At 40.6% G+C, this 11843-nt stretch overlaps 1 non-coding gene across 1 annotated transcript; it reads right to left on the bottom strand.

Annotated features, from left to right (window-relative positions):
* Positions 1-11387: 11387 nt before the first annotated feature.
* LOC128279819 (small nucleolar RNA R71) lies at positions 11388-11494 on the bottom strand. Its single transcript, XR_008270014.1, has one exon. It is a non-coding gene; the product is annotated as a small nucleolar RNA R71 (small nucleolar RNA).
* Positions 11495-11843: the final 349 nt, after the last annotated feature.

Here is an 11843-nt window from a genome sequence, read left to right on the forward strand (position 1 = left end):
GCTCGATACCAATAAATTGTAACACCCGCGTGCCGAGTCCGCTAATTCGAGTCGAACACAAGGTGCACATGACTTAACTTAATTGTTTTCACAAATCCATAAAAAATTTCCGACAAGTCGGTTATCGCGTCACTGCCGCCTTAAAAATCATATCTTGAGTTTCAAAACTCGAAAATCAGTTTCGTAATTTTTCCCTGAAACTAGACTCATATGTCCATCTACGGATTTTTTTCTAAAATTTTTGGTGAGCCAATTAGTACAGTTTATTAGTTAAAATCTCCCAAGTTACAGGGGTCGACTACACTGACCTTCGTGCGTTACAACTTGAATATCTCCCTGTACAGGGCTTCAATACTGATGCCATTTGTTTCTATAGAAACTAGACTCAAAGAGGAATCTATAAATGTATGGCATGACTCCTAATTATCTCTAGTTAATTTATAATTAATTTCCAAAGTTGGAACAGGGAATCCAGAAACCGTTCTGGCCCTGTTTCACGAATACCTAAATATCTCTTAACATACAACTCATATGACCGTTTCGTTTCTTCCATATGAAAGTAGATTCATCAAGGCTCATTTACATAATTTATTCACTATTTAATTCCATTCCTTCTATTTTTAGTGATTTTTCATATCCACACCACTGTTGCTGTCAGCATCTGTTTTCAAGGTAAACTTTACCTATTTCGTGGTTTCCATGGACCAACTAGAGTTTTGTCATACATAGGTCCACATATGATCATATTTAGCCATTCCAAGGGCTGATCATTGCCCAACACTTCCATTCCAATCCATAGTCACATCATGAAACCATATATACATACATAAACACAAATGGTCTAATGCCATACTCCACTTCTATGCGCCATTTTCGCATGGTCAGCACACACATACATCACAAAAAGTACTCGAAAAACAACAAAGGGTAGTCCTATACATGCCATTTCAAAGCTCAACCAAAATTTGTACCAAAAGGGGCTTTGATAGTGTGGGAGACTTCGACTTCCAAAAATCCCGAGTCCGATGGTGACGAGCCAAAATCTATAAAACAGAGAACAAAGAAACGGAGTAAGCAATTTATGCTTAGTAAGTTTTGAGCAAGGATTCCAAGACAACAAAAGCATAGCATTCATATAGCTAAACGGATAATTTCATATGCACATATTCTCAATATCATACTTACTTCACATTACCAACCCTTATGTTCATACACAAAGATCAACTTAGCCAAAGGCCTAGAGCTCGCTTATTAACCGAGCGAATACTTACTTGTAAGGGCTCAACTAATTCAAGCACATACGAACATACCTCATTGCTGGAATTTTTGCAAGCGTATTAACTGAAATTTTACAGCAAGATTGCTCATTCCCGAATCACGTACCTTCGAATTTAACCGGATATAGCGACTCGCCGATTGTCTTCGGACATAGCCCGATTATAGTGATTCGCACAATTGCCTTCGGGAATTAGCCCGGATTTAGTAACTCGCACAAATGCCTTCGGGAATTGACCCGGATTTAGTCACTTAGCACAAAAGCCTTCGGACTTAGCCCGGATACCATTCAATAACCAAGCACATATATCAACAAATCAATACGCATTCTTATTACATTCTCCTTACCAAAGCTCAAACACAAGACACTTATCATATTTACAATTTCGCTCAATAGCCACACACAAAGAGCATGATTTCGATTTGCTTAAAACATGATCTAATCAAATCATAATTTAAGCTCTATTACTCAAGAACTTACCTCGGATGTTGTCGAATGATTCCGATGGCTATTCGACCACTTTTTCCTTCCCTTTATCGATTTAGCTCCCTTTGCTCTTGAGCTTAATTTAACAAATAAGTTGATTTAGTCATTTGAGCATCGAAAGAGGAATTCAAGGTACTTAGCCCACATATTTTCATTAGACATTAAAGTCACATATGTACGAAATCATGAATCAAACTCAACACATTAGTTAGTACTCTCCTTAGTCAATTTTCCAAGCCAAGAATAGGCATCAATATGCTTGCCTCTAACCGAATGCATGCACACCAATCCCCTCATGTGGCCGAATATGCATGTCCATGTTGAGGCCAATTATACACTTAATACCGTACATAAACGGCATACATTTTACTAACTAACGATTCCATATTGTAACTCAATACGCATCAATCATTTACTTCATAACCGAAACATCATCATATGAAAATATATACCTTGAGATAGTATATATGTCATACCAATACATCATGTGCAAACATATATACATATATATGTATATGCTAGAGCCGAATCTCAAGGTTGATTATAACTAAACATGAACATAAATCCAAAACACAAATCTTACCTACCATGCAATAAGCATAAATTATACTTATGGATGTACCATGGCCGAATACATCACAACACCATACCATTTCAACTTTGGTCATGGTTAAACAAAGAACTTAATGTTTCACTCAAAAATGCTAAAAAGAAAGTCCAAGAGCCATCAATCCACCATCACATGTATCATTAGCAAGCTTCATATTCAACATGCAATGGCATTAACACAAAATCCACCTTGGCCGAATATCATCCCCATGACATAGCAAGGATTTGAATCATGGCTAATAAGAACATCAAGTTAGCAACCAAAAACATGTATAAATCTCATGGCACAACATCAAACATACCTTAATCTTGATACAAGTATGGCCAAACCTCTTCCTAATCCTCTTCCAAACCAAACATGAAGCAAGAACTCCCTCTTCTTCCTTAGAATTTTCGGCCAAGAGAGAATGAAAAGGATGAATAAATTTTTTTTCTTTTCTTTCTTCAACTCACGGCAATGGGGGGGGGGGACACTCACCATTCTCTTTTTTTTTTCTTCCCTTTCATTATTCAATTCCCATGCTCATTATTTTATTTTTTTTCTTACATACACCATTGTCCCAACATGTTTTATGACATGTTTTTTCCCATAATCCCTTGTCTTGGCCGGCCACTAGCTATTAGGGGGGAAATTTGACATGCAAGTCCTCCCTTTTGATTACATGCACTATTAGGTCCTTATAGATTAGCCTATCACATTTCAAAAGTGTCACACAAGTCCTAATAACTGAATTCACATGCAATCGACTAAATCGAAGCTTGAAATTTTCACACATTCATAAATACATATTCTAGACAATAAATATTACGTTCAAACATTTCGGTGACTCGGTTTAGCGGTTTCGAGACCACTTCCCGACTAGGGTCAATTTTGGGCTGTCACAATGTAGGCCCACGCGCCCGAGCCCGTGTGGCCCACACGGCCCAAATTGGCCTTGGTCATGTGGATCACACGGCCTGGCCCAGAATCCCACACGCCCATGTGGTTCAACCGTGTGCGCCCACACGCCCGTGTGGTCCACACGGCCCAATTGATCGAGCCCGTGTCTTGCACATGGCCTTTCCACTCGTCACATGGCTGTGTCATGCGCCCGTGTCACACACGCACAGCCTAGTTCGTCGACCACACGGCCGTGTACTGCATATAGCCTACTATATGGGTGACTACACTCCAGTATAGTGTCGACAGTTTCATTTTTTGGCTTTTGCCGAACCCTGTTTTCTGCGTTTCGTGTACACACCTGGTATTGATTGATGCTAAAATGATCCCCAAGCACTCTAGAACCTAAACATCATCATATCAACGCTCATAATCAAACCTAATACACGATTAATCTAAATCATGAAACTGAAAATAGTTCAATTCACAAACTATCACTTACCCCTACACTCTGAACTTTGTGATTATGATTCCACAAGATAAGGGTCTTGTTCTTCATGATTTGTTGCTGCCAAAACTAGAGATTAGCCCAACAAAATCAACATATCAACTTAAAACGGCACTATAGGAAAGCCCTCTCTTAAAGCAACTGAAATCTTACCACAAAAATATGTAATCCAAAAGCCGAATGCAGCGAATTTGTTAGGGAGATGAAAGAATAGGGAAGCAAAAAGAGAAAATTGACAGAATATGGAAGAACAGATTTGACGTTCGACTTGGGAGAGAAAACAATTCAAATTCAAAAAAAAAAAGAGAAAAGAAAATATGGTAAGATGCTACAGATCCCTTGAAACTCTCCCCCACTAACTACATAATCTCCACCACTCAGAATTTCGGTCCAATTGAATTTCTGACAGACCACCGAACAAAAATAAACTCCCTTACTCGCGTAGGGATTCGAACTCCAGACCTCCAACACACCAACACACATCTTAACTACCAAACCAGCAGGCTCATTCTGGTATAAACTTGCCAACAATTAAACTTAAGTCTACTGGCAGAGTTAAGGCTGTATTTAGAAAAATTCCAAAAATTTGCCAAAGACATGGCTTAAACCCAAGACTTCTCAAACACTCCCAGAACACATAACCACTCATGCAGACAGATATTTGTGTGAATTAATAGCAAAAGCAGGACATAAAATTTGGGGCGTTACAACTCTACCCCCTAAAAGAAAATTTCAGACTTAAAATTTTACATGATTAGAAAAGCTGAGGATACTGCTGACGCATCGAATCCTCCGGCTCCCAAGTGGCCTCCTCAATGCTATGATTCCGCTACAGCACCTTTACTAAGGGAATGGAATTCTTACGTAAAACTTTAATGTCACGATCCAGAATATGAACCGGCTCCTCCTCAAACGTCAGATCTGGTCTAAGCTCAATGTCCTCCACCCGAACAATATGCATAGGGTTTGAGCGATAGCGTCTCAATATTGGGACGTGGAAAACATCATGAATGCGATTTAACATTGGAGGTAGCTCCAATTGATATGCGACTTGTCCCACTCGTCTTAAAATCTGATACGGTCTAATAAACCGAGGGCTTAGCTTGCCCTTGCAACTGAACCTCAGAATCTTGAGAAAAATGAAGTCCCCTACAGAATACTCTATCTCTCGACATTTTAGATCCGCATATGACTTCTGCCTATCAGAAGTCGCTTTCAGTCAATCTTGAATTAAGAGGACCTTGTCCTCAGTCTCAGAAACCAACTCCGAACAGCGAATACATCGCTTACTCAACTCAGTCCAGCATAAGGAAGTGCGACACTTACAAACATACAGTGCCACGTAAGGTGCCATCTGTATACTAGATTGGTAGCTGTTATTGTAAGCGATCTCTGCTAATGGTAGATAGTCCTCCCAACTGCCTCGAATGTTAATTATGCAACTCCTTAATATGTCCTCCTGTATCTGAATCACCCTGTCCGACTAACCATCTGTCTGAGGATGAAAAGCAGTACTGAAGTCTAATCTTGAACCCAAAGCCTCATGAAGTTTCTTCTAGAATTGAGGCGTAAATGATCGAGACAAGTACCCCATGCAGTCTCACTATTTTGGAAATGTAGAGTTTAGCCAATTTTTGCAGAGAGAAGTCTGTCCTGACCGGAATAAAGTGAGTAGACTTGGTCAATCGATCCACGATGACCTAGACATAATCCTTCTTAGTGGGTGTTAGAGACAATCTACTAACGAAGTCTATCGTTACTCGCTCCCATTTCCATAACGATATCTTTACCAGCTGCAGCAAATCCGAAGGTAACTGATGATCAACTTTAATCGGCTGGCAAGTCAAACAGTGGGTAACGAAGTTAGTAACTTCACGCTTCAACCCTGGCCACCAGTACAACTCTCGTAGTCTCGGTACATTTTATTTTAGCCGGGATGCATAGCATAAAGGCTACTATACGCCTCCTTCAGAATCGACTGCCTCAAATCCTCATCATTCGGTACACAAATATGACCGCGGAAACACAATACCCCATCCTTATTAATCCCAAAACCCATAGTAACACCACTTTCAACCTGACGGAAATGCAACTCAAGAGACTTATCCTCGAACTATTTATCTCTGATCTGATCAATCCATGTTGGTTTCAATTGAAGTTCAACTAGCAGACCCCCATCTTCAAAAAGACTAAGTTGAGTGAACATCGCTCTCAGATCGGTTATGGCTCTATGGCTCAACGCATTGGCCACCACATTGGACTTACCAGGATGATATTTGATGGTGCAGTCATAATCTTTAAGCAGTTCAATTCATCTACTTTGCCTAAGATTCAACTCCTTCTGGGTGAGGAGATATTTGAGGCTTTTGTGATCAGTGTAAATAATACACTTCTCATCGAACAGGTAACGCCTCCAGATTTTCAGAGCGAAGACAACCGCTGCCAACTCCAAATCGTGCGTCAGATAGTTAGCCTCATGAGTCTTGAGTTGTCGAGACTCATAAGAAACTACCTTTCCATCTTGCATCAGAACACAACGTAGACCCACATGTGACGCATCGCTGTGTATCATAAAGTTTTTACCAGGCTCAAGCTATATCAAAATAGGTGCTTGAGTCAGAACAGTCTTAAGCTTATCAAAACTCTTTTACAGTGCATCAGTCCAAATGAAAGGAACTCCCTTATGCAGCAGTTTGGTCAACAGAGCTGCGATCGAGGAGAACCCCTCTACGAATCGTCGATAATATCCTGCCAGCCCCAAAAAGCTACGAATTTTAGACACATTCTTTGGCTGTTTCCAGTCCAACACAGCCTCAATCTTATGAGTATCAACACAAATCCCCTCAGCAGACACCACATGTCCTAAAAGGGTCACTTCTTGGAGCCAGAACTCACACTTACTGAACTTCACAAATAACCATTTCTCACGGAGAGTCTGTAGAACCACTCTGAGATGCTCATCGTGCTTATCCTCTGCCTTAGAATACACCAAAATGTTGTCGATAAATACCACCACAAATTGGTCCAGATAAGGCTGAAACACACGGTTCATCAAGCTCATAAATGCTGCTGGTGCATTAGTCAAACCAAAGGGCATAACTAGGAACTCGTAATGCCCATATTGAGTCCTAAATGTTGTCTTATGCACGTCAACCTCCTTTACTCTCAACTGATGATATCTCAATCTAAGATCTATCTTAGAAAACATAGAAGCTCCTCTGAATTGGTTGAATAAGTCATCTATTCTCGAAAGTGGGTATTTATTCTTGATCATTAGCTTGTTCAGCTGTCGATAACTGATGCACATCCTCATTGTCCCATCTTTTTTCTTTACAAATATAACAGGTGCTCCCTATGGAGACACACTAGGAAGAATGAAGCCATGATCTAACAGTTCCTGAATCTGAGCCTTAAGCTCTGCAAGCTCCTTCAGTACCATTCGGTAAGGGGAGATAGACACCAGAGCTATACTAGGAATCAACTAAATCCCAAACTCTACCTCTGAGCTTGGAGGCAACCTTGGTAGCTTCTCAAGAAACATATCTGGAAAGTCCCTCACGGTTCTGATGTCCTTAATCGATGAGTCCCCAGAATCAGAAATACTGACGTAGGTCAAAAATGCCTCACACCCTTTCCTCACTAACTTTTCTGCCGCCAATGCAGATATCACATTAGTCAGATAATCACGTCGTTCCCCAATCTTGACTACCTCATTGTCCTCCTCAGTTCTCAAGACAAGCTTTCTCGTCGCATAATTCAGACTCACTTGGTGTTTAACCATCCAGTCCATTCCAAAAATCAAATCAAACTCCTTAAACAGAAGCTCTATTAGATCAGCTGGAAACACTGTCCCTTGGACCTCTAACGGAATGTCCCTATACAATCTACTAACCCGAACAGGTTGCCCCAAAGGACTTAACATAGTTGCCTCACTATCAGTACTCTCAACTAGAGTCCCCAAGGTTTTAGACACAGTACTAGCTACATATGAGTGGGTAGAGCCTATGTCTATCAATGCAAGATAAGGTACATCAAATATTAAAAACGTACCCGTAATGACATCTGAAGCATCTCTGTCCTCACGACGACGAGCAGCATAGACCAAGACAAGCTACCTCACCTCAGTCGGTCCAACACCTCTGCCCGGTGCTCTCTGTCCTCGGCCCATGACATTACGACCCCTGGCCTAACCTCGGCCCTTGATGGTCATTGATTTGGTCATCACAAATCCAAAGAACGAGTTTACATCTGACTAGTTCTCAATGGACAATCTCTAACACGATGCTCAGTCGACCCACATCTTAGACATGCCTCAGTAGTTCTCTAACACTCGCCCAGATGGCATTTACCACAGTGCCTACAAAGTGCCACCGCAGTAGGTGCAGTAGGAGGCCGAACTCTTACTGGCCCATCAGTCCTGGCATTTTTCTTAGTCCTCAACCCAGAACTTAAGGGCTCTAAATCCCTCTTACTCTTCCCCCTGTCTTGATTTTGGCGCTCCATGCGCTTTACCTCTTCGGTGATCTTCGCCTTCTCTACTAGAGCAGAAAAATCACGCTCCCTCTGTGGAGCTATTAGAACTCGCAAACTGTCCTTGAGACCATCCTCAAATCAGACACAGCGCTCATACTTAGTAGCCACTATGCCTCACGCATAACGAGTCAACCTCAGGAACTTGGCCTCATACTCAGCCACCGAACAATCCCCCTCTGTGAGATTAAGGAACTCCCGCCTCCTAGCGTCAATATAATTGGCCCCCACTTATTTACCCTGGAAGGCCGTTTTAAAGAAATCCCATGTCAGTCAGTCGGGCTGGGTGCGCTCCTTAACTGTCAACCACTACGCCTCATTACGAAGTAGAGATACAATCCCCTTAAGCTTCTGCTCAGCAGTAAAATCCAAGTCATCCATAATTCTCTCCGTGGCCTCCATCCAATACTCAGCCACGTTAGGGGCGACTCCAACGACACCCCTGAATAATTCAGCGCCATTGGACTGGAGTCGTTCCGTAACCGCCCCATGGCCCCTAGATCCAGTGTTGGGCCCAACGCCCTCTCTAAAATCTATAGCATGGCTTGGAACAGTACGTCATCCCTAGCTGCACAATCTCGAGACCCAATCTCTGTCACAGGTGATACTGGTGTTTACTAGTATCTAAGTTAGGCAGATTCCCAGATGATGAGGACTCCACTTGAGCCCCTCTACGGCCTCTGCTACAGCCTCTAGTACTCCATCCACGAGTACCACATGTGCTCATCATAAATTTCAGAATCTATATGGTATTAATAGTTTTATGCATTAGTTAACAGTTCCAATATTTTATTAACAGATATTTTATGCAGTACAGTATCAGAATGTTCAGAGTTGGTTATTGTGAGTAGTAGTCTTAATACAATTTTCAGTTTACACTACCTAGAGTGTTTTCAGTGTAATATACTACTTAAAGTAGTTTCAGTATATTCTAATCATACTTTCAGACAATTCTAAACAGATTTTCAAAAACTTACAAGATCAACACCAGAGATTCAGTGTACCACATACTTATTCCAAAAATATTTCAAATTATTTCCAAATCATTTCTTTAAAACCCAAATCCATAGCTGAGTTTTACAACCTGGCTCTGATACCACTAAATGTAACACCTTATACTCGGTCTAGATGTTATGGCCGAATCTGACGATGCCACATCGGAGTGTTTTTGAAAATGCATAAACCTTAAATCGTTCCGGTTATTATCTTTTATTTAGTTTAAGAAAACATGGACTAATAGATTTGCTTAAAAACATTTCCTTTACGCGGAAGCTTTTAAAACCCAATAATTTTCGAAAACATTTTTATTTACAAAAAATCTTAGTTTATTTTAGGAAAACTGTACTTTGTTGCGTTGTAGTTTATAAATCCATAATCAATATTTAAAAATCCCAAATTAAAACCAAACAGTCCCAAAGTCCATCATATATAAAATACCAACAAGAAATAAACGATGTAACCACAAAAATAGTAAATAAGCAGTTCAGAAGTAGTGATCACCGTTGAGCCCTCCGCTGCACTGATCCATCAAGACTGGGGACTACCTACATAGATTAAACAGAAAAGGGTGAGTTTTCGCAAACTCAGTGTGTAATCCCCATAGAAAATATACACAGTAGCAGAAATCAGTCATATATCCGAATAACATATAATTCAGGCCTGAGGCCTTTATAGAATCGGTGTGAACCTTAATTCACTCAGATACAGAATCAGATACGAACTGGGCCTTAACCCGTCTCAGATATAACATGTATAACAGAGTAGAATAACAAAATCATACCTACCAGCCCTGCACACCAAGTCCGTCCAACCCAGCACACCATGTGGGGATAAAATCTGCCCATCCATCCTAACACACCATGCTGTACCGAAATGCGGCACATAGTCAAATAATTGCAGTTGAGCTACCAAATATCAGGCTGAAGAGCCTTACAAAATACTTCCTCCAAAACATCAACCCAACCCCGATGCAATGCACATACACATATGACATGCTAATATGCAATTTACCAGATCGTACAATCGGTCAGATACACACGCTAAGAGTATCATGCTTAATACATACATCACATAATCAGATCACAGAATCAGGGCTCTAAGTAATGTTTATTGACCCTATGGTAGGTCACAGTCGACTCGAGCGACCCGTGCAACCTTACAAATTATTTCAGAAAAATGGGCTCACACCCCATGTGGCTTACCCGTGTGGGCCCACGCGCCTGTGTGGCCTACATGGCTAAAATTTTCCTTGGCCGTGTGGATCATATAGCCTAGCCTAGAATCCCACAAGCCCATGTGGTTCACTCGTGTGGCCCACACGGCCCAATTATAAATAAATTTTTTAAACATGTCGCGAATATCACGTATCAAGTTTTTGGCGCCGTTGCCGGGGAACTAAGATATTAGGAACATTCGATTTTTTTTACTTTAGCCATTTTACTTTATTTGCAATTTAAATTTTTATTTTCTTTTCTAATTTTCTCTTTTATTCGCTTCTGGCAGGTTTTTTATAGTGTTTGACTAGAAGAAACCCGTCGGGACCATTACTTTTTGATAGTGAGATCGATCGCACAGCTCGCAGAAACTAAAGAAAAATAAGGCAAAGCTTAAGATACACAGAGGAAGAGCAAGAGGGCGATATTCAAACCACAACCGAGGAGATGGCTAAAAATCAGGAAAATTCGCTACCTCCTGCGATTGCCGCTGATCCAGTAAATCAGAATCATGCTCCAAGAACTATGTATGATTATGCTAAACCGAATTTAACAGGAACTGAGTCAAGTATAGTTAAGCCTGCTATTGCTGCAAATAGTTTTGAACTGAAACCTAACACGATTCAAATGATACAGCAATTTGTTCAGTTTGATGGCTTGTAGGATGAGGATCCAAATACTCACTTGACGAATTTTATGGAACTTTGCGACACATTTAAAATCAATGACATCTCTGATGATGCCATTCGTCTTCAATTATTTCCCTTTTCATTAAGGAATAAGGCTAAACAGTGGTTGAACTCGTTACCATGAGGGTCAATCACTACTTGGGAACAAATGAAAGAAAAGTTTTTACTAAAATATTTTTTCCCGGCTAAAACAGCTACATTAAGGAATGATATCTCTTCTTTTGTGTAGATGGATCTAGAAACACTCTACGATGCATGGGAGAGATATAAGAATCTGTTGAGAAGGCGCCCTCACCATGGGCTACCACTCTGGCTACAGATTCAAACTTTTCACAATGGCCTGAATCCTTCAACTAGACAGATGGTTGACGCAGTTGCTGGTGGGACTATCAATAATAAGACACTTGAGGATGCTTATGAATTTATAGAAGAGATGCCACTTAATAATTATTAGTGGCAAGTTATTACGATAAAGCCAACGAAAGTAGCCGGCATTTTTAACGTCGATTCGGTCACTATGATCTCTAATCAGGTAGAACTTTTGAATAGAAAAATTGATGGTTTTCTTAGTTCTTCATAGGTTTACCCAGTAATGCAATGCAATGCAAGTGGAGGAGGGATGAGCAATTCAGAATACTCACCTTATGGCCAT

The sequence above is a fragment of the Gossypium arboreum genome, chromosome 8 (assembly GCF_025698485.1).
Source record: "Gossypium arboreum isolate Shixiya-1 chromosome 8, ASM2569848v2, whole genome shotgun sequence".
Lineage (NCBI taxonomy): Eukaryota > Viridiplantae > Streptophyta > Magnoliopsida > Malvales > Malvaceae > Gossypium > Gossypium arboreum.